The sequence below is a fragment of the Phyllostomus hastatus genome, unplaced genomic scaffold, assembly GCF_019186645.2.
Source record: "Phyllostomus hastatus isolate PE091 unplaced genomic scaffold, TTU_PhHast_1.1 phas_scaffold_182, whole genome shotgun sequence".
Taxonomy (NCBI): Eukaryota; Metazoa; Chordata; class Mammalia; order Chiroptera; family Phyllostomidae; genus Phyllostomus; species Phyllostomus hastatus.
The window spans coordinates 24,213,083-24,236,566 of NW_025334013.1; the positions used below are offsets into that span (position 1 = coordinate 24,213,083).

The 23,484-nt window shown below is 52.1% G+C and overlaps 1 long non-coding RNA gene across 1 annotated transcript; it reads left to right on the forward strand.

Annotated features, from left to right (window-relative positions):
• The first annotated feature begins 13,257 nt into the window (after positions 1-13,257).
• Positions 13,258-20,726, forward strand: LOC123831547. Its single transcript, XR_006787928.1, has 3 exons — positions 13,258-13,384; positions 16,303-16,487; positions 20,394-20,726. It is a non-coding gene; the product is annotated as an uncharacterized LOC123831547 (long non-coding RNA).
• The last annotated feature ends 2,758 nt before the right edge of the window (positions 20,727-23,484 follow it).

Consider the following 23,484-nt stretch of genomic DNA (forward strand, 5'->3'; position numbering starts at 1 on the left):
ACCATGCTGGGCGCTCTCCCCTGCTGGGCCATGTGGCTCTCTAGATCACCTTGCAAAGTGGGTATCACTCGCTGCATTTCGCTATGGAGGGTGGGGAGTGAAAGCTCAGAAAGGAGATGTGACTCACCCATGGTCACACTGTCAGTAAGTGGAAGAATTGTGACTTGAATCCAGGTCACTATGTCCCCAACTACCTGTGCTGTCCTTACCAGCCAGCAGCAACTGCAGCAGATTCCAGAAACAACCACCACCAAAACGCAGCAGCAACAACAACAACAACAACAACAACAACAAAATAACCAGCAATGATATCAAAAGCCCATCTAATATGTGAGACTTAACATTTATAACCCGCATCCACTCCTTCTGGATGGGGACTGTTACTCCCACTTTATAGGCAAGAAAACTGACCAGTGCCAGACGTTAAAACTGCCCTTTTTCTTTCTGTGCTGAGGCATTCCTCGGGCCCATCAGGCTTCAGGAACGGTTTTCTGCCAACAGGCAGGCCAGTGAGCTGGACGGGAATGAGAACTGGCAGGCGTTAGTGATGCCCTGGGCTCCAGAAGAGGCAGCAAAATGCCCTGTTGACAGGTCTCCACTCGGCATCAGATGGAGGGCGTCCTCCAAGACCCCCGGGAACAGCCTAAAGTTTATTTCAGAAGTCCGCGCTGACCTCAGGCTAACGACCACGCAGCTTGGCAGGGCAAGAGTGAGGAGCAGGGGCAGAGCCATCTCAGCAGGCCCCCCCCACCTTAATGAAATCGCCAGCTGGGAGGTGAATGGCCAGCCTGCCCTTTAGATCCATCTTCCCAGCTCCTGAGCCCCTCTGCCCTCCCCCTGCTGGGGGGCCCAGACAGCAGCTGTCTCTTTAATAACCATCTTGGCCATTATGCTCCGCAGCCCAGAAATGGAGACAAAAGGCCTGAAGCTCATCGGCAGGGCTGGGCAGCCTCCTGGGCAGTCACCTGGGCTGCCCACAGGACAGAGTGGCCCCCACAGGTGACTGCAAGTGCTCCAGAGACAGTCCTCCTGCCAGGTGGTCCTGCCAGGGAAGAAAGTACTTCCTTAGGTCTGACCCAAGTCTCTTCTGCTTTTCTTTCGTTTCTTTAATTATGGTTTTTTGTTTGTTTTGTGTTGGTTTCGACCCCTGTTTTCTTTTAAAACTACTTTGTTGATCTTCATATACATGGGCAAACAAGGGTGCTTGATTTTGCCATGTTTCTGAGAGCTGAAACCTGAAAACAATCTAAATACACTATCACAGAGTATCAGTTAAGGAAAACCCAAAAAGTCTAAAGGGCCCCTTCTTAAACTTACACTGCATTGGGGTCACGGGAGAGCTCGCAAAACACAGATTCCTGGGCTCCACCCACTGAAGAGCTGGTGCAGCAGGTCTGGGGTAGGGCCTGAGAATTTGCATTCCCAACAAGTTTCCAGAGCATTCTGGAACCAAAGTCTGAGAACCACTACCAGTTTAAACTGCAGCATGCTGTGCAGACATTGATAGGTTTGTAGAAGAATATACGTTGATTTGAGAAAATATACATGATAACGTCACAAGTGAAGAAACGTGGGCTACAGAACAGTCTGGGGGATGCAATCAGTGTGTGTGGAAATGGAACTGGGAGGGCAAAGGTGTGCAGAGAGGGCACGGCTGCCGGGATGTGCCTGCAGACGGAAGCTGGCCGCAGAGGTGATGCCGGTGAGCTCCAGGTCAGACAGGCGGGGGGTGGGGTCCAGCGCTGCTACTTCTCTGCTAGTGTGAATGACTTTGAACCAGCAGGGCAGCTGCTATAAACTTTCCTTCTCTCCTCTGCGAAACAGGAATAATCATACGAGCTTATGGGGTTGTTGTGAGGACACAATCAGACCATATGTGGAAAGATCAAGGGCGGCGGCTGGTATACATGGCAATCAGAGCTCAGACTACAGCGGTGCTACACAGACACCGTGAACAGTGCCTGCCTGTGCACAGCGATTTCAGGTCAGTTGTTTAATTGGTCTCTTTCTGTGTGTTACAGGTTTCCAAGTTGGGCAGGTGTTACTTACATAAGTAAGAGAAAACCAATAAATATTGCATGTATACTAATTACCTCCCAAACCCCCAAGTCCTTTTGTTCAAGTTTCTTCAGACATAGGCAACTTTTTAAAAACAACCCTAAACCTTTGAAATTGAAAAAAAATAATAATTTTAAAAAGTCTGGGATCTTTGAGAAGACTCAAATACCCTAAATCCTGTGTTAGCTCTGCGGTCTGTGGTCCTTCGGTGCTAATCTCCCGGGATCCCTCCAAGAGGTGCAAGGGTGGCTGCATTCCCCAGAGGAGGCCTCAGAAGCTGGTGCCAGGGTCACTGCAGGAGGAATGCATGTCTTCTTTCTTCATGTCAAGCTCCAAAGCTGAGGTCATTAGTCAGAGGGAGGGAGACCCCAGGACAGAGGGCCCCAGGATGCCCCTCTGTCTACCTCCTTCAAACAGCAGCCAGCAGCCCAAACACTAGCGGCCACTTGTGTGCTTGGCAGGTGGGCGGAGAGATGCAAACGGAGGTCCCTGGACTGTGGTGGCTGGGCCTGGAGCCTGGCAGTGCCCTGCCAGCAGGGCACCCCTGACTCCTGCTTTGCCTCTCAGCAGCCCTGGTCCCCCTGGGACCTAAACCATTCTGTCCTTTCTCAGCTCTGTCTGGGTCCCCCATTCTGTCTCCACAGTGTTAATAATAAACTAATAATAATAATAACAACGTGTTCACTTGTCATGTGCCAACACCTTGCAAGGTTCATCCAGTCATTAAATCATTGAATTTGCATGATAATCCTACAAAGCAGAATTTATCTTGGGGGTGTGGTCTCAGATCTAGTTGACTCTAGTTGACTCTGGTTGACTTGAGGTTCAGTACCATACTCTATCATTGCTTTAACCCTGCATCACCATGTACCTGCTCACCTTGGCAATGAATAAGTCTCCTGTTCTTTCCAGCCACTGGCTTCATTGGGTCAACCCTTCCTCCCAGCCTAACTCTGATGTCTCCGGGGGGTCCCCCTATGGTCTGGCCCCTGCCTTCCTCTTCAGACCTATCTCCTACCATGCTTTCCTTAGTGGTCTCTGTTTTAGCTACACAACTCTGTATTCCTGCAATTCACTCTGCTGCCTTTGCCACAGGGTCTTTGCATATGCTTGGTGCATCCCTGCTTGGGGCTCTCAGTTTCCCTTTTGTGCTGTTAACCCCAAGTCACCCTTCAGATCTCAGCTCAAATGCCATTTCCTCAAGGAAGGCTTCCCTGGTCTCCCGGCTTAGCTCAAATATCTCTGCTGGGGATTTCCTATCATCACGTCCCTGTCATTCATAGCACTTGCAGCTTTCATGATCAGGACATGCACATGTTCTTTGTTTCATGTCTTCTCAACCGTCCTGAGAGCCCAAGAGTGCAGACACCAGATTTAGTGCACTCACTATAATGTTCCCCACACCTAATGCAGTGCCCGCTGAGTTTGGTTATGCTTTTGCGAACAAATGAATGAGGGAATGAATGTGCTCCCTTCCTGTGAGCATCCTTCAGGCCGGACCCTGCCTGAGAACCAGGGCGTCCTCCTTGCTCTACTAAAGCCCACCTTGTTCAATGGCCCCAGGCCAAGGTGACATGCCCAGGCTGGGCAGTGTGCAGGCAGGAAAAGACGATGCTTGCCAAAAACTGCCTGACCCTGCTGAGTTCAAATTTCCTCCATGAAGGAGAAATAATTGCTCAGAGCCCCAAGGTGTCCCCGGGGCCCACGCAGGCCCTCAGTGGCAATTCTTGTGAGCTCAGGGTTCTATGGGGCTGTGGATTTATAGGTATATGATCTCAGGCGCCCCTCCCCCAGGGAGCTCTCAGCGAGGGGGACAGGCACAGAGTCCCAGACCCCTGTGGGAAATGGGGAAATCTCATGGCTCCCAACCTTCCCAACACCACGCATGGTCTGCTCACACTTTTCCAAATGCTTTCATTGACCATGTGGCAAACGTCTTTGTGTTTGAAGAAACTGCAGGGCGTTGTGGGAAATGGAACAGTTGCTTGGCAGTGCATCAGGGAAATTTTGCTCCTTTCTTTAGTTTCATGTCGTGTGCATTTTTTTTTCTGATGAAAACTGCATGTGGTTTCTAGGCAAAAACAGGTCCGGATGGGCTGGAGTGAGAACTTGTCAGAGAGTCTTTGCAGAGAAATTTGACACTTACTCCTGCCCGAGGAAGCCCAGGGAGCCCAGAGGATTGGAGGATGAGAGTCCTGGGGGTGTCGCTGGGCAGTGCTTCAGCAATGACATCATTGTGTGGGGAGACACCCTGTTGTGGTCCTTCTAAGATAACACTGCCCAATAGAATGACCGTGCAAGCCACGAAGGTGAGCCCCATCATAAATTTAGATTTTCTAAATTTTTTAAAGTAAGAAGAAAAATTGATTTTATCACTATATTTTATCGAACCCACTGTTCTGAAATATTATCATTTCAACATGTAATCCATATCAAAATTATTATTTTTTAACACTCACCTAAGGATATGTTTATTGATTTTTAGAGACAGAGAAAGAGAAACATCGATGTGAAAGAGAAACATTGATCAGTTGCCTCCCATAGGGAACAAACCCTCAACCTAATTATGTGCCCTGACCAGGGATCGAAACCACAGACTTTTGGTGTGTCGGACGATGCTCCAACCAACTGAGCCATCTGGCAAGGGCAATATCAAAATTATTAATGAGATAGTTCACATTCTGTTTTCCCTACTGCATCTTTGGAGTCTGGTGTGTTTTGTTCACAGTTACAATGCATGTCAGCGTGGAGCTGCCCCATTCCAAGTGCTCAGTACCCACCTTTGGCAGGAGGCTACCTGATCGGACAGCATGGTCTCAGGAACCTTTTCAATAATGAAGCCCACCTCTGGCAGTGGACAGAGGTGTGTTGTTAGTTCCTCTTCAGACTGCTTATTGGCTCCCCTAACTCCAACTGACTTCCAAATGCCATGGTGCCCTGGACTCAGCACTTCACTTTCTGCCTTCTCTCCTAGGTGGTGGCATCCTGTCCCTTTAAGTCATACTTATGCACTTATGAAGCCCACATCTGGGCCTCCAGGCTGGAATTCCAACCCAGGACAGCCTCAGATGGCAAACAGGCCTCTCAAGGTGAGCGCTCCTAACGCAGAACTCCTGCTCTTCCCCTGATCAATCCGCAACTCCAGCTTTCCCCAGGTCAGAATCTGGTACCATCCCCACCCAAGGTCACATAAAGGTCATTCCCACCTCTAACAAACAGGTGGCCTCTCCTTCTAAAATATATCTCAAGTCAGTTGGCTTTGCCTAGTTCCACCCTGACCACCTCAGGGCCAAGCCACCCTTCCCCTGCTGTGCTGCTGCCGCAGTCTCCGACGGGCATCCTTCCCCATACAAAACAACGATACCTCTAAGTACAAAGCCACAGACATTTCTGTTCTGCCTAAACCCTTCCGTGCGCTCAGCATACATTCCAGACTCCTTGCTTAGGAGGATGACACAGCAATCCATTGCCTTGCCTCTCTCCCTCTGCATTCTCCTTCCTGCTCTCGGCCTCTCCTTCCCTCCAGCCCCACGGGGGCCTCTCTGTTCCCAGGACACACCATGTCTGTTCCGGGCTCTGGGGCTGCACTGGCTCCTCCCTCTGTTCACGTGTCCTCCTCTCTGCCTCCACGGCTGGCTCCTTCTCATCCGTGACATCTCAATGCAAAAGTTACTTCCTTAGGGAGTCTTCTTTCCTAAGCTAGTCCCTCACCTCTTCTTCAGTCTTGGTCATATCACCTTATTTTATACCCTTCCAACCATGAACGACAGCTTGAAATTTTTGTGGTTATATGCTGGTTGGCTTGTATTTCTTTACTTCTGCCCACTCCCATGTAGGTTTCATGAGAGCAAGGGCTCTGTCTCTTGCCAATGCTTGCTGCTAATTGTTGAATGACTGATTCTGGGTTTAAATTCTATCTGCACCCCTTAATTACTGTGTAACCATAAGCAAGTTGTTTAACCCCTCAGAATGCCTCAGTTTCCTCATCTATAAAATGGAGGTGAGGATGGTAATAATAGTTGTATTAGTCAGCTTTTGCTACAAAAATAACAACCACAGTATCCCATGGCTTCTACTAACAAATACTGATTTCTTGCTTTCATTACATGAGGCCTGCAGCTCACCTACCTGCACTTGGCCAGACTTGCCTGGGCTCCACTTATCTTTTTGTCCCAGGTCCTAGGCTGAAGAAATAGCCGTTATCTAGGCTATGCTGTTCTGGTGATGGAGGTGGGAGGAGAGATCAAGCAGAGGACGCTCCTAAGAGCTCTTCTGGGAACCAGAACATTGCTCCACCTGCCTATGCATTCCACTGGGCAAAGGAAGGGCAAAGGAAGTCACGTGACCAACCCCAGAGTCAATGGGGAGAGGTTATATAATCCACTTGCAAGGAAGGGGAATGAATAGTTGGGAACTGCGATCCAGTCCACCACAGTAGCTAACATTTATATATTGCTCATTCTCCACCAGGCTCTGTTCCAAACATTGGAGTGGATGCTATGATTGCTATTACACAGATGAGGAAACAGAGACACACAGGTTAAGTGACATGGCCGAGACCACAAGCGAGTAAGCCCTCGTCAGCATCGCCTGGGCTCCACATCATTGCCTGATCTTTGGTTCACTGCCGTTGTTGGCCTTTCGTGATTACACACTCAGCCCCAGTGAGCATTCTCTCTGATCAGCCCCTACTGGACCCAGCAATGATTCTCTGTAGGAAGTTCCCTCCTTCATACCAAGAAAGATTTGTCCTGAGTCCACCCATCGTGGCCTGGCCCATGTGATGTCAAACACTCGCCAGGAGCTAGGACAGGGATGGGAAAGACAGAGGAGTCTGGCAGTGTCCTCTGGAAATACCCATGTTCCTGCTGAGGTGCTTGTACCCAGATGTACACCTCTCTCTTCCACCGAGAGAGGAGTTGTTCCCGTGGAGCCCAAAGGTGGCCTTTACCCACTCTGTTGCCAGGCAACATCAGTCACTCCGGGTCTGCCTCCAAAAGCGATGTTTTCTATTGACTTGAAAACTTCACCCTCCTTTAGGGAGATGAGAACTAATAGTTAGCAAGTGCTAAGGGGTACATAAGATATACAAACCCCAAATTCTCCACTCAACCCAAAAGACAGGTACCCATTCATCCTATTTTACAGATGAGGAAACCGAGTCTCAGAGAAGTGAAGCAACTTGCTCAAGGCCACAAACCAAGAAGTGACAAAGCCAGAAATCAAACCCAAATAAATGGCCCAGGTTCCAAAGCTGGTGCTCCTCCTGTGGACAGCGGCACTTTAATCATCGACCAGGAATAACACAATTGCCCTTTACCAGTGAGGTGCTCCATGGAGACGCGTTCCACATAATTTCACACTTGTCAGCCTCAGCTCCAATGTCAATGCTCACGCTCCGCCCTTGGGCACAGATGCAGGGATGAGTCCATTTATTCACTTGGGTTCTCACATATTCAGGCACTTGCTCACTCACCCATTCATGGAGTCACATGTTCACTAACTCATCCACCCATTCATTCACTGATTTCTTTATCCATTCATTCTACAAGTCCTGCCTCATTATTATTCACCCTCTGCATTGTTATTTGGAAATGTAAGCTCCCAGGGAGGGGTGCCTAGGCCAAGTCCTAATTGTGGTATCCCAGGTGTGCATTAGCTTCTAAAGGGAGTGGGGAGACAGCCTGACTGCAGGTTGTAGGATGGGAGGGCATCTTCAGAAGGGCCAGCACCATGAGGGAGGTGGGGGAGAGCGGTCCAGCCTTGAGCCATGGTGCTGTCAGGAAGCAGGCACGGCAGGCCCTGGGGCAGGGAACTCTCCCTCCTGGATCCAGGGAACTGGGAGGCCCCAGTCTCTGAGTATCCTCAGACCTTGGCCCAGAGGGTGAGCTGGGGACACCCTCCCAGAGGGTGCTCAGGAAGCAGGCGGGGCTGGGTGACACATAGCTGTCTCAACCACCAGCCGTGGAGTGATGGTAACTACAGTTGCCCACTGGCCCTGGTGGGTGGCATAAGGGCCCCTCTTCCCTGTTTGTATGACCTCTGATAACCAGCACCTAATACCAGCAGCTAGAATGAGACTAGGATAGGGCGGGGACTGAAAAGGCCATGTCTGCATTGACCTTGAAATCCCAGATAAAACATCCAAAAAAACAATGCTGACCTGTCAACCAGATGTGTGTCTGCACAAAGCCCACCATCTGTGGGCCCGGAGACACCCTCGCGGCCCCCCAAACCTTTCCCTTCCCACCCAGATGTTGGGTGCCGCAGAGACCCAGCCAGAGACAGAGTGAGGGGGAGAAGAGGAGCAGGAGCATGAGGGGAGGGAGGAGATGTTTGCCAAATGATTAAAAAATTAAAGGGATTTTTATGCAGAGAAAATATTTAGCTTGGCAGGCATTGTCTTCTCAACCAAACGTTGGCTTCCAAGAGAAAACACTGGGGCTGGCAGCAAACATTTGCTAAATGGAAACAATTGTCGCCTTCCCAGCAGCCATAGAAAATGCCTGCGTTTGGGCTGACTGGTGCCTGGGCCAAAAACAGCGTCTTCAGATGCTGCCCCCAATTTCTGGGAGGCTGTGGGAAGGGGGAGACTTGCCAGAAGCCCATTGTGCCCACAGCACCTGCTAGTCTCAGGGGCGATGCTGTGCGGAATGGCTGCATCCTTCTCCAGGGTGGGGGTAGGGGTGAGAGAAGGGCAGGTGAGAGGCGGGTGGGCGGGGAGGGAGGGAGGGAGAAGGGGAGGAAAGGGTGAGGAGAGAGGCAGACGGTCGCAGCAGCTGCGTGGAAAGTGCTTGAACACAGAAAGGATGCTGGGAGAACTCAGTGAAATCCTACAACAATGGCATCCCCAGGGTGGTGGTGACCTTCGGCTACTTGTCCCCAAACCTGATCATCCCCATAGAGAACAGTCACAGCTTTTGGTGCTTTGTCTTGCCAAATCCTCATCTACACACAAGGCGCTCGCACAGTCCTTATTTTCACGGGAGGAGGAGAGGGTGAGCTTGTTGCCCAAGTCACAGGCCTCAGGGAACATTGGCAACTGGAGGCCGTAAGCAAAGAAGACCCGTGCGCTGGGAGTCTGTAGGGCGGAGCCTAGATGGGGACCCCAGCGTCTCCACCTGTGCTCTGTGCAGCCTGGGGTCCCATGCATCTGGGGATTCACCAACAGCGAGGTTTCATTAGAGGGTCCTATGACTTTAAAAAAGAATGTTTGAAAACAACTGGGATGAACCAGACCTCCTGAACAGGAGGCAGGGAAGGGGGCAGGGAAGCCCCAGGAGCCCTCTGGAGAATGGGGGGCTGTCTGCCCTGAAGCCAGAGACCTCAGTCCCCTCCCGGAGGCTGACAAGCAGCTGGGGAAGAGGGTGGTGTCAGAAGGAGCACCCTAAACCCAACCATATCTACTCCCACCTGCCCTGGACACCCCCTCCTGTCAATTTCCACCAGTCCCCTGCAGTAGATGGGCCACTGTCCCTAGAAGACCCTTCGAAAATGTGTCCATAGTTATGGGGCACATGTCTTCAGCCCCTCCTCCTCGGTCAGACAAGCTCTGGTGGGTCAGACGAGCCGGCTGACACCCTCCGTTCTTTGCGCATTCGTTCATTTCCTCATCCATTCAACCTTGCCCACGCACCAGGCTCGGCAGAGGGCCATCTCAACACACGATACGCCGTCCTTCTGGGGACTCAGGCTTACACCCCACACCACAGCCACCCTGTCAGCTCCACATTCAAAGTGCCTCCAAAACCTGACCGCTTCTCACAACCTCTGCTGCCACCATCCCAGTCCAGGTCACCACTGACTCCTGCCCGGGGGTCACACTGGCCTCCTTACCTGTCCCCCTTGCCTCACCCTTAACATAACCTCCTCCTCTCCCCAGCTCTCTTCTCTCCAGGCACGGCCACCTCAGGGCCTTTGCACTGGCTGTCACCTCCGCCTGGAAGCTCTTCCCTGCCCGCTTTTCCCCACAGCTCACCCTCTCGCCTCTTTCAGATGTCACGCATATATCACCTTCTCAACGACCTTCCCTGAACTCTATTTAAAACTTACCCTGAAACCCTCTCTTCCCCACATAGCATGTATCACTACCCATATCCCACACTAGGTCTCTTTCCTGCGTGTCTTGTTATTGTCTGTCACCCTGCCCGCCCGCCTCCCCCCACGAACTCAAGTGCCACAAGGGCAAGATATTTGCTCCTTCTGTTCCTTGCTATGTTCTCAGGGTCTAGGACAGTGCCTGGCACACAGTAGGCCCTCAGTCATTGAGTGAATGAATGAACAGAAGAACCGCTGATGTGCCTAGGGCAGGAACGGGGGATGGTGGGAATTCTATAATTTCTGAGGCTGTGGATCTTTGACAGTAAGTTCCCCTACCTGACTCTGGGCAGAAAGGTGCAGCAAGAAAGTGCAGGAAGTCACTAAGAACAGGAGGAGGGCAGGGACCAAAGGCAGACACAGAAACAGCCACCCTCCATCCACTCTCCGCTGAATGTCCAGCAGCGCTCCCCGTGCTGGGCTCTGGGGACACGGTGGTGATCCAACACTGGCCCCTCATCCCAGGGGCCCTGCTTCCTCAGCGCCCCCTCCAGGCGGAGCCCAGACAGATGCCCCGAGGAAGTGATGGGGTGATGGTTGGAGGGAGGAGTCAGTAAAAAAGGGGCAGGATGGGACCTGGGGGCATCCTGAGGACACTGGGAGGGCTGGAGGAAGGTCTTAAAAGACATCTCCAAGGGGGTTCACACCCTTTTTGTCCCTCAGAGCCCAGAATCCTGTCAGTCAGAAACTTCTGCTCATGACACACTCTATTCTGTCATGACCCACATTTACTGATTTTAAATTTCTTATTGGTTCAGTAATGTAACAACCAACCACGAGCACACACATGAGGACTTGTGTGCTTTTCCCTGATCCGGTCCTCCCTCTTTAGATAATTACTCAGGGTTTGTTTCTCATTTTCTTTCCTTCCCTCCTCCCTTCTTTCCTTAGCTTTAACACACAATGCATGCCTAAACAATTATCCTTTAGTTTGCCTTCTTTTGGATGGCTATAAACAAGGCATCAAATGGTATACAGTCTTCCGAGACTTGTTTTTTGCTCTGTGTTATATTACCAGGATTTATCCAAGTTACTGTGCTGCCGCAGTCCATTCATTCTTCATTGCCCTATATCATTCTGTAGTGTGAGTTTCACCACAATTTATTTAGCCATTCTTCCCGCATGGGACATTTGGGTCGTTTCCAGGTCCCCGTGTCTTTATGTTTACTTTTATGAACACTGCTGCTCTGAGCCTCCAGGTCCGAGTCTCCTGGGGCCCAGGCGCACGTACCTAGGAGTCGGATTGCTGGGCCAGAGACGTCAGGATTGTTCAGCTTTACAAGGCAACGTCAGGCTGTTTTCCCGGGTAGGGACGCCGATATGCATGCCTTGCACTGTTTGAAGTTGCCTCCCCTTGCACCCTCTTCCACAGGTGATTGTGAGGCCTTGATTTTCACCGACTGAACGGACATAACTGGTAGCACACTGTGGTCTTTCCCAAATGCTGCACGCTTCCTTCCACTGTCTTAGTGCCGGATGCCTTGAAAACCTCCCCACCCCCTGCACACACATCTGGGCCTATGGGGCCTTTCTTTGTCTGCCCCTCCCTCCTCTCCGGGACCCACACACAGCCCCTCTTGCCCGGTCACTGTCACGACCTCCTCAACCCAGATCAATACTGATATTTTCATGAAAATGGGCCAAAGCCTATGCCAGTGACACAGGGAGCGCCTGCCTTGTCCACCGTCACCTAGAAAGCATCACGTGGGGGAAAGATGCATTTCACTCTGTGCTTTGGTTTTTTTCACACCTTCCCCACCACCCCCCCCCCAATCTGCCCGGCCTTCCTCAACCCCTTCTGCTCACTCACAGTGCCCCTGACCATGACCTGACCTGACCATGCCTGACTCACGGAGGCCCTGGCCCTGGCCAACCCGGCCTGGCCGAGGCGGGGGATGGAGGGAAGGAGTCAGGCAGGGGCTGGCTCTGTGCGTCTAACGCGCCTGCTCTGCATCTCAGCCAGCTCCTCTGGATGTTCCCACCACCACCCCGGAGCTGGACCCCTCCCTTTCCTCTGGCTGCTCGCTGACCCCAAACACCCTGCAGTGCAGTGCGCAGCTAGAAGTGGGCGCCAGGTCTCCTCACCCCTCTCTGGACCTGCACCGGGCCCCTCACACTGCCTTCACTTTGCTGCCACTGCCCAAGGTGAACCCTCGGTCCCACTTTGTCATCCCACTCCCCCACCCCCGCAGGCCTCTCCCCTTCCCCACTCGCTTCCTCCCCACCCCCCGGCACACACATGGTCTTGCTCAGCTGGTCAGAGCTCAAGGGCCTCAATCACTGTCTGCAGAGGTAGCGGGCGCCAGCCACGGGCACGGGCGCTTCTGCTGGGTTGGCACCAAAGGCTCATTAGTCAGATTGCTGCAGACATTTCCAAGTTCATTTCCCACTTCCACCTTTGGCTCCTCTCCCTGTCCCCTCCTCCCTGTCAAGTCAAGGATTCTTCCTCCAAGTTCTCTTGATCAAGAGGACATAAGAGCCCTTAAACTTGGGACTCCGAAAGTTCACCATTCGGGTTCAGATCACTGCTCTTTGTTCAGACATTTAAATTCCAACCTCACTGCTCACCTGAACGCTCCCATGAGTGTGAAGAATTGGCACCCAGCCGGTTCCTGGTAAATATTTATTGAATGAATGAATGAGTTGTTTTCCTTTCCTTTCCTGGGCACGGTCCCTGAGGAGTTTCTCCTGAACTGCTCCATATGTTAGGCCCACTCCTTGTGCCTTCCTCTCTGGTCGACCAGCAGCAAGCCCTCCAGCTGTCTCCCTCCCCGGCTGAGGTTTTCTTGCTCGTCCATTTCTGAGCGTTCTGTCCCAGGCTGGCCTGAGCTGCCCCATCAGAGAGGCAGGAGGGCTCAGTGGCTGTGTGTGGGCTCTGCCATCAGGGGCTGGGCTGTGGAAGTAAGGACCAGCCCGTGTGACCTGAGTGACCTGAGCGACCTGAGCGACGCATTTGCATTCCACTTCCGTGACCTGCCTCCCTCCAGCTCCGCCACTCTGCCTCGAAGTCGAGAGTAATTGCTCAATCGAATTTAACAGATGTGCCGAATGGCTGAGTCCAGCGAGCGCGTCTCCGCTTCCCCAGGGGCAGGCGTGACGGGCGTGTTTGGAGCCTCCTGCTCCCTGTGTGAACCCTGGGGAGGAAGCAGCAGCCACGCGGCTGTGGCAGAGGCCCCTGCACAGTCAGGGCTGCCTCCAGGGAGTCTCCGCCCACACTGGCCACGGACAGGTATGAACCGATCCCTGGTAGGCTGCCCCTGCCCTGGATCTGCAAGTCCCTGTCATAGCTCCCCTTTGTCCCCTGACAAGCACCAGCAGTTTCAGTGTTCCTTTAAATCCTCCTCCTCTCTGAGAACTAATCCATGCCCCACCAGCCCCAGGACCCACCCCGGTGCCCCCTCCTACGGCCCAGGCCACAGCAATTCTTCAGACCAGTGATTCCTAGTATCAACCTAATTGACCTCTAGCTGTCCAGGGTCCCCAAGGCCTCCAGACTGGTGGCTGGATTTGTATCCCACCCACCCACTGGGGAGAGGGTTTAGGGGGACACCCCAGGTTCCTACCCGCTGGTGCAGACAGGTAGTCACGGCTGCCTCTCCCTCGGATTTCCTGCTGAGCTCGGTTCTGCCCAGCACCTCTCTTCAGGAACGGCTGGCTTCTGCCTCCTGGCACCGAACGCAGCCCTTCTCCTGGGTGTCTTCCTGGGTGTCTTCTACACACCACCAACGCAAGGCACCCGCGTGCCCCACTTGCCCGGAGTCCGGGAGGCACTGGGGTGGAATTCATGCTGGGACGCACAGTGCACGCACAGAAAATCTGAGGGACTTTGGCCGTGCCTCCCAGGAACCCAGTATCCCACCATGTTGCCCGTTCCTTTCTCTCCACAGTTCACCTCTTTCCCCGCTCTCTCTTTTTCCCTTTCTGGCTTATTCTGGCTATGTCAGGAGACAGGAAGGGCTGCAGTGAGCCCCCCCTTTCACTCCCCAAAGGGCCTCAAGGCACTTTCCCCCACACAATGGCGGTTTTTGCCCAAAGTGGAACTCTGCATCTGGGTTTTTAAATAAGTTGTTGTCTTTTAAAATCCACCCCCCCCCTCCATCTTACATTTTCACTGTGTTTAATCACCCACCCAGCATCTGACAGACTCTCACGGAACCCCTGGGGTGCGGGGACGGCCAGGGCATCTGCAAATGGGAGGAGAATGTGGTGACACAGCCACAGCCGGGGGAGGTGCTCTGGCAGGGCCCTGAGCAAGGAGCGACTGGGTCCCAGAGGAGGAAACGTCCTGTGTCGTTGGGTTGCTGGGGGCAGGTTCCATGGGGAGACTGCACCTTGTATGCTGGAAGAAATGTGTTGGGGAAGCAAGTCCAAGGAGAGAAAACAGTCTGGGCAAAGGTGTGGCAGCAAAGAAGGGCAGGGCACGTTTGCAGAGGGCCGAGCTGTTCTGTGTAGCTAGCCTGCAGTGTAGAGGGGTGTGGGGCGGAAGGGGAGGCCAACAGTGAGGTCCGAGAGGGTGGTGAGCGGGGTGGGGTCATAGAGGAGCCTCAGAGGTCCAGCAAAGGACCTGCAAGTCCATGATCTCGTTTGTCTTCCAAACTTCCCAGTGGGGTGGGAGCCAAGGTGTGAGACGACAAAACCCATTTTACAGATGACAAAACTGAGGCACAGACCCATTATAGTGACTCTCTGCTCCTCTGTCCGGGCAGCTGAAACAGGTTTCACTTGCTTTTGTTAAGGTTTATTTTACTTTAGTAGTTAATTAATTTACTTTGGCTGAATCGTGTGGACCTTGGCTGGGTCACATGTTTATCCAACAGGAGAGAGGGATGTCCAGACCCTCCCTGACTGGGAAAAGAAAGACTTCCATGCCCCAGGGAGCTTAGGCTAGCCTCGGTGGCCAGTGGGCACTTGTCTGATCTATGAAGAAAGGCGGAGGAAAATGGGTTCCGGGGCCAAACCCCCTCTGCATTACAGCCGCTGCAGGAAAAGGCTTAACAGCGTCAAGGACTCGAAGGCCCCAGACTCCCTTAGCTTGTCCTCAGCCTCCTGAATCCTCTCAAAGCCACGCAGAAATGGAGGAGGCCATGGATTATGTCCCCAAACACTCCGAGAATTGAATGAGGGATTAGCTACTTAACGGCGATTGATTTTAATGATCCAGGCTCACAAATCGCTGAGCTTTCTGGTCCTCTGTGGCACATAACATGTGTACACGTGTGTGCCCACCACATGGAGGGTGAGTGTGCACAGACGTGGGCAGATATGGTGCGCACGAATTTCATGTCTGTGTGCACAGGGGCACATGTGTACTTGTGTGCACACTTGTCTGTGTGCCAGGTGCCTCTTGGTGTGTTCTCCTGTTTGTTTGTGCATATTTCTCCCAAGGCCGTCGCGATGCATGTGGCTCAGTGTTCTGCTGCGTGCACACCTCTGTGTATTTGTGTGAGCACGTGTGTCTGTGTGCTTGTCCATGCAAGTACATGTGCTGCAGATTGTGCAAGTTCTCCGTGTCCCATCGTGTGCGTAAGTGTGGGGTCTGTATGCTTGGTGCACTGTGCATCTGTGTGTAGACTTCTCTGTACATGCGCACACGTGGTGTATATGCAGATGAACACCGACCCCATCTTTGGGTTCCTTGAATGCATGGTGCTCCTCCCTTCCTCCAGACCTCTGCGTGGGCCCCCACGCCTGAGACACATGGTCCTGCTATTTACCTTCTCATCCAACTTAAAGGACATACTTCTTGCTATTTTCTCTCACATGACCTATTATTTTCTTTCAGTGCACATATTGCCATTTGTTATTGTATATTTATTTGTGTATTAACTTGTCTGTTACTCATCTCCACGAGGGTAGGGAGTGTCTCTTTGTAACACTGCTGTCCTCTGTGCGTAGTGTGGTGTCTGGTGTGTAGTAGGTTTTCAACAAGAATGAAGTAACTGATGAATCTATGCTCTCCTTGTGTGTGTGTGCCGGTGTACACTTCCCGGTACCTCTGAGTAGGGAAGCACATCTGTCTGGATGCCCACGCTTACACACACAAGTCTGTGTGCAGGTGTGTACAGCAGGGACTGTACCTGTATGGATGTATGACTGTATGTATCAAAAATGGCAAGAGTTTCATTTCTTCTGCTCCTCCAACCCGAGATCTCTGAGATCCCAGATGGACTCCGGGAAAGGGGTGCCCCTCACGGCATGGGAATGGAACACTGTCCTGAAGGCAAGCACAGCGAACCCCCAAAGAGCTGCCCTGTACCTATGCCATGGAGATGCTCCTCAGAAAGACACTAGGTCTCTGCAGACAGCGGCTGTGGACCCTGGGAAAGGACTGGGTGAGTAAGTGATGAGCTGATGCTACTGTTATTTCTTACAAATATTCAGCATCTTCACCAAGACCCCCTCTGGACCACGCCCTGAGCTGGATGCTGGGGCACCCCAAGGAGGTGCTTCTAGGAGCCACAACAGGACAAGTAACAGTCTTCCCATAGTAGGTTATCTGCCCTCCCTACTCCCCACCCGTCTCCGAGTCCCAAGGGGCAGAGACCAAGTCTGTCCCATCCACGGCTGTCTGTGCTCTAGTGCCTGGAGGTGCCTGATGGACATCAGTTAAATAAAGGCATGGATAAGGGCGTGGGCAGTCCCTCCCCTCTGTGTAGGGAGAAAGAGCAACTTCCTCTTGTCTACAGCCTTCAAGTTTGCAAAGAATGGCGCCATCTGCTCTGCTGGGTGCTCCCTCCCCCATGTCAGGCCCTTCAGGAGCCTCTTTCATCTCTTACAAAAGTAGGAAGGATGTTAAAACACAACTGGGGGTGGGGCAGCTAATAGAACCGCACGGTGTGCAGGGGTGGAGTGCTATAAAGCCGACACGGTCAAAGGCGGCACAGAGACCAAAGTCTGCCAATAGGAGGAACTTGGGAAAACAGCTAACAGGGTTTAAAGAGACTGCTCACAGCCCAGACCGGGGGCCCACGCAGTCCTTTCAGCTGAAATCGCTGAGAAGCTCCTGCCAGTCTGGTCTGGACTAGGGAAGGTGGAATGGCATCTGGAGCCTGTCCAGGTCAACCTGCCACTTGGAGCTGCCATTTCCTTCCCTGCAAAATGCAGACAAGAAGACCCACATGCTAACTGACCGTCAGGATGAAAGGATCGGAGGCTGGCAGCTGTTAGGCACTCGTCCCACACTACTTTCCTCTTTCCTTAAAGACAGACGCTGCCACTAAGTAGTTTCTGATGTGTCTTCTTGTGGCTGGGGTTTAGCGGACTTAAGTTACTATATTAGCTAGCACATCGGCTTATTGAGCACTCACTGTGTGCCAGGTGCTTGGGTCAGGGACTTCACATCTGGCCTCCTTTAACCGACAGGACAGATCTATTATTATTCCCATTGAATAGATGAGGAAACTGAGTCTTGGAGAGGCGAAGTAGCCTTAGTTCAAAGTCATATGGGCTAGGAATGGTAGCAGCTGGTATGGAGGACCTGCCCCTCCACTTAGAGTTTGAGTCAGGGTTTGACTTTCCAACCTGTGTGCTTTACGACGAGTTTACCCAGTGAAGCCACTTTCCCCCGGGCCTCAAATTCACATTCTGTGAAACAAAGGGGTGAGGTAAGACCACAGGTTTTTAGAATTTAACAGCTGAATCCTTTGATTCAGACAGAGCCCCCATGTTGAAATAAATAAAGGGGAGCAGCCCTGAATGATGTGGCAGAGCCCGGAGCCCCTCCCCAGCCCAACCCCTGAGGCCTTGGGGGAACAGACATTTAAAAATGCTGGAGCCCTGGCCGGTGTGGCTCTGCTGGCTGGAGCATCATCCCATAACCAAAAGGTTGCAAGTTCAATTCCTGGTCACATACTTAGGCTGCAGGTTCGATTCCTAAACTGGACACGTATGGGAGGCAATCCATCGATGCTTCTCTCATGCATCAATGTTTCTCTCTCTCCCTCACTCCTTACTTTTCTCTCTGTAAAAAAGCAATGAAGAAATACCCTCAGGTGAGGATAAATTTTTTTTAAATGCTGGAATGGGCCACCCTATGGGCTGGGCCCTGCTAGCTAGACATCCTGTACTAGAAGGTGCAGAGTTTAGGGGCCATTGTTCTAGAAGCAGGAAGAGGGGAAATAAAACCATCATCACCCTCCACTCTCAGGTATAAAAGTGTAAATCAACTAAAAACACCAAGCTGATCGGAAAAAACTAGCCTGGAGAGTACTGCAAAGGTCCCCGTGAGATGGAAGCTCCAGGCAGGGGGTGTGGCCAGGGGGGTTGGGGTAGGAAGCCCATCTTTAATCCCCTGAATACGGGGCTCTCCAGCCTTTCCCCAGTGACTGGGAACCAGCTCCCTCCCGGCCTGATTAGAGAGTCTTTGTTTGAAGTCCTGATATGGGCAGGTTCTTGCAGCAAATTATGCATCAGTTTGCCAGTGAAGATTCAAAATTGTAAAATAATTGTGGTGGTAAAATTATTCACAAATCCATGCAGGCCCAGGGCCTATGGAAGGAGGTCAGATTTACACTGAGCACACGGTGACATAATTCAGACTAAACAGATAAGCTTGTTCCACTCCTGACAGAACCAGTTCCCCAGAGGCTGCTGGGTAATGCCAGGCCAATTACACACCCAGCCCGGGCAAGGGAAGACACATCACCACTGAGGGCGACACGCAGTGACAAGGAGCAGATCACACCTGAAGGGAAGGGTCCCCATGATACCTGAGCCAGCACAGGTGGCCAGGGGCTGTGGCATCCTTGTTCTTGAGCCAGGAGGCCATGTGGACAATGAATGGGGTGCCCAGGAGGGGACTGAGTTGTGCCTGGATCTGAAACCTGCCAGACAATCAGCTGGCCAGAATATCAACCGAACCACATTGGGTCCACGGAGGAGGCCGAGGCACCCCCCCAGGGACAAAGTGGGCCTGCCCTTTTGCTGGGCTGCAGCCACCAGGGCTGGATCGGGTCCCCGGTTCAGGTGGGTCACAATGGTTTTGTCAATATCCCCTCCTCCTCACCACACGTCTTTGCATGCACAGTCTTTTCATTTTTCCCTGACGGTTCAAGTTGCTTTATGTGGCACGTTACCAAGGAGCAGGCGTTTGTTTGTTTTTTATGTTCCCCACAACAGTTTTTTTCATTCTTATCAAACAAAGCTGGTCATGATAATAGCTAACATTTGTTGAATGCTGTGCTAGGAATTTTATAAACATTGTTTCATTTTAACCCTCTCAAGCAGTCATTCTCAAACTTGAGCACAATCAGGAATCTCCTGGAGAGCTTCCTATAAATCACAGGCTGCTGGGCCCCAGCCCCAGTGGTTCTGACTCAGGAGGGCCAGGGTGCTGCCTGAGAATGTGCATTCTTACCAGTTCCCAGGTAATAATTCTGGTGCTGTTGGTCCCAGGACTAGTCGTTGAAAACACTGGGCTAAAGAAAAGTGGGTACAGCGAAGCTTAAGAGGCAGTGTTGTGCCTTTCCTGCCGCCAGATTGCCCGAATCCGGATCCTGAACTCCTCCACATCCTGGCTGTGGGGCTTTGCGCAAGTGGCTTCACCACTCTGTGCTTCAGTTCCTTCATGTGTAGAAGGGGCATAATAATGGCAACTCCCTCACAGGGCCATTACCAAGAGCAAACCAGTGAGCACACGCAAAGCTCTTAGAAGAGTGCCTGGCACGTGGCACACACCTGTTCATACAGGTAGTAAATGGATGCTTCACCTATCTAGTGTCTGCGGTCCTAACCATGATGCTGCCTGGTGAAGCTGGGGCTGGTGACCTCTGGCAGGAGACCTTAGCAAGGGCAGTGACCTCCAGAGGCAGCATGGGGGTGAGGGAGGAGTTCCAGGCCTGGGTTCTGGCATGGCTGCTAGCTGTATGCCTCTGGGAAAATCAGGTCTCCCCTCTGAGCCCGAGTTCTCTCACCGGGGAAAATTGGGGCCTGCTTTTGGGGAGCTTATGCTCGGGGGGGGGGGGGGTCGTAAAATATTCTCAGCCCAGTGATGGAGGCAGACCATAAAGGATTCTGATGGCTGAGGAGTCAGGGCTCGGACCCGAACGTCAATGCTGCTGGAACTTTTCCACCAAAGGACCCTAGGAGTGGCAGCATTGCTCAGAGCAGAGCGGATTCTCTGAAATCTTCTGTTTTAATCTTACACGCACACACATCCTTTATATTTTACTCCCTAATATTGCCATGTTTGTTTGCACATGAAGCTAACATTTTTTTTCCTGAATCTTCTAATAAAATAGGCATCTGGGAACCGTGTATCATGTTTGCCTGGGGCTTCAGCTCCTCCTTGGTACGTGTCTGACAACATCTGTGGAAAGCTCAGCCGTAGGAGACGGATCAAACGCCCAGACTTGGAGACCTGGCCAGGCTGTGTCCTCCCCAGAACAATGTCCTAAGCCCTAGCCTCATACAGATGGAGCCAGACCACGGTCCAGGGGGTTCTTTCCCTCCCACCTGGGGGACAGGCCATCAGCCCCACATTGCCTGCGGTTCCTGTTCGTGGAGAGATTTTACATCGAGTGCTTTTCATTCAGAATTGTAAGCTTTAATATGTTTTACAGGAAGCCCTTTTATGTGCCAATAAAAAACGAGCGATTATAGCAGCCGATGAAAAAGCAGCAAGTGCCTTGGAGCTGCTGTATGTTTAGAAAGTGTGGGCACATTTCCCCCGAGAATGGCGGGACTGAGCCCTTTCTTGTTCATTACGGGATCAGGCAGACAGGGGCTCTTGTCAAAGGCAGAGCTTTACACAATCACCATGCACCTGTGAGAGTGTGTGTGTGTGTGTGTGTGTGTGTGTGACAAGAGGGAGGACATAGCCCAAACAACCCTCTCTGATTCTACTAGTTTAATACCTTCCTTTCTTCTCGGTAGAAGAAGAGATGGACATAAGCCAAGGGCAGTGGTTCTGGCCACCAAGGGCGATTAACTTGGCTTTTTAATGACTAGTCCTCCGCAGACTCCAAAACCCTCCCCATTTCTAGAATCAACAAAAGCCAGAGTTGAAGAGACCTTGAAAGGTCACCCCCTCCCCTGTGAGCACAGTGGGAACCTCTCAAGTTCTTAAGGAGGAAGGTGGACTCCTTGTACCTTCCCTAGGAAGGCCTCGTGAGGGCGAATCCCCTCCCACGGCCCTGAGAACCGGAGACCTGGGTGCCTGGTGAACCAGGGTCATAGTGCACACGGAGCTGTGTGCTCAGGCCCAAATGCTGAGCCTGGCCAGGCAGCCACAAGGCACAGTCACCCCCAAGAGCCACACAGGGCTGGAGAGACACCGTTCTGTTCTCAAAAGTGTACATTCCTCCTCCCAGTGCCCAGTTAGCCTGGCTGGGTGCTAAGGAAAAAGGCCAGGATGGGCATTAGATTTCATCAGGCATAGGCTAAAAGTTCTAGTCCTAACTTTGAGCGTGCAGTGCCAGCACAGGTGGAAGCCGGGAATAGGCACCGAGTAAAGCGATGTAGAGGGTGAGCCAGGTGCAGCCTTCCTGAGCTCTAGTCTCAGCTTGGCCGCTCACCACCGTGTGATCTTAGGCCAGTGGTTCCAGCTGGGGGTGACTTCACCCCTCAGGAGACTTCAGCAATATCTGGAGACATTTCTGGCTGTCACAACCGTGGGGGTAATGGGTGCTACTGGCATCCAGTGGGCAGAGGCCAGGGATCCTGTTAAACATCCTACAATGCCCAGAATGGCCCCCACAACAGAGAAGTATCAGCCCCAAATATGAATGGTGATGAGGTTGAAAAACCTTGCCTTAGGCAAATTTCTGAACACTTCTGTGCCTTGGTTTTCTAACCTTTGCAGTGTGGGTGGCACTAACAATACTGTCCTCACAGGGCTGTTGTGAGGATTAAATGAACTAATGTAAATAAAGTGCTTAGAACAGCACCCGGCACAGAAATAGCACTACAAATGTATGCTATTAATGCTGTGATTGTCACCCAGGACAGTAGGAGCCAGGGCTCAGGGAAGGAGCCCAGCAGAGTCTGTGCAAGAACAGAGGTCCAAGGGCAAACATGAGGGGAGGGGTCAAAGGCAAGGTTGAATTCAGTGTCTTAGAGTGGAGACTTCAGAGCCGGGGAGGCAAGATGAAGAGGAAATGGGATGAGGGAGAATAGTTCTGAGAAGCTGCCTGGAATCCCCTCTGGAATTCAAGGGTTCACTCAATGCAGGGCAGACAGCCAGGGGGCAGGCGAGCGGGAAGGGCCCCCACAGTCCATGCTGTGGTGGTCTGTGCTCGCTCTCTTTCTTCCCTGCCTGCCCCATGCCCGCCCCTACTTGCTCCACGAGAGCTGCTGTGGGCACAGGATGGTCTTTGGCCTCTTCCCCTGGCCAGAAAATGGGGACTTGAAACAGCTCAAGCTCTTATTCCAGGGGTCACAAGACTTGGTGTTGGGCCCCGTAATGGTTTGAATTGTGGGCACCCCGCCTTTCCAAATATACATCTGCCTGGAACCTTTGAATGTGACTTTATTTGGAATAAGGGTCTTTGCAGATGTAATGAAGGTAAGAATGTCAACATGAGATCGTCATCCTAGATGGGGGTGGACTCCAAATCCAGCAACAGTGTCTCTGTAAGAGATGGAAAAAAAGACAGAGATGCAGGGAGGGGAAGGTCATGTGTCAATAAGGCAGAGATTGGAGGGACGCAGCTACAAGCCAACGATCCCTGAGGATGGCCAGCAGCTCCCAGCGACTAGGAGAGAGGCAGGGAACGGATTTTCCCTCAGAGCTTCCGGAAGGAACCCACCTGCCCACACCTTGATTTGGGAGCTCTGGCCTCCAGAACTGTGAGAGAATAAGTTTCTGCTGTCAGAAGCTACCAGGTTTGTGGTAACTGGCTACGGCAGACCAAGGAAACAAATATCATTCCCGAGACAGAAAGGCCTGAAGGCCAACAGGCAACCACAGACCAGGCCGCTGGGCAGAGAGCTCCAAGGTTGGCCCTGGCCCAAGGTCACCTTTCAGGGCCTGGGACAAAGCGTTCAGCATCTTGTCCTGGGATAACTGCTCCATAACAGGGACCTTTTCTTCCACGAATCCCGGAACTCTCCACACTTGGCAAGGTCCAGCTCTCTGGACCAGTCAACAAGGCCACGGGACGGTCAGGTTAAGGCAGCGTAAACAGCCAACTGCGTGGGAAGAAAAGAGAGGGAAAAATGAAGTACAACGGAAGCTTTATTAATTGTCCCAGCTACTTAGCAGTAGGAGTTGAAAAGAAGTATTTAGCTGTTGCAAGAAGAAATGGAAAACTCTGGTCTTTCATTAATCTCGCTGCCCTCCATGTCAGACGCCCATTGTCAGGGCGGGCACAAAGCCTGCCGTTCGCAGCA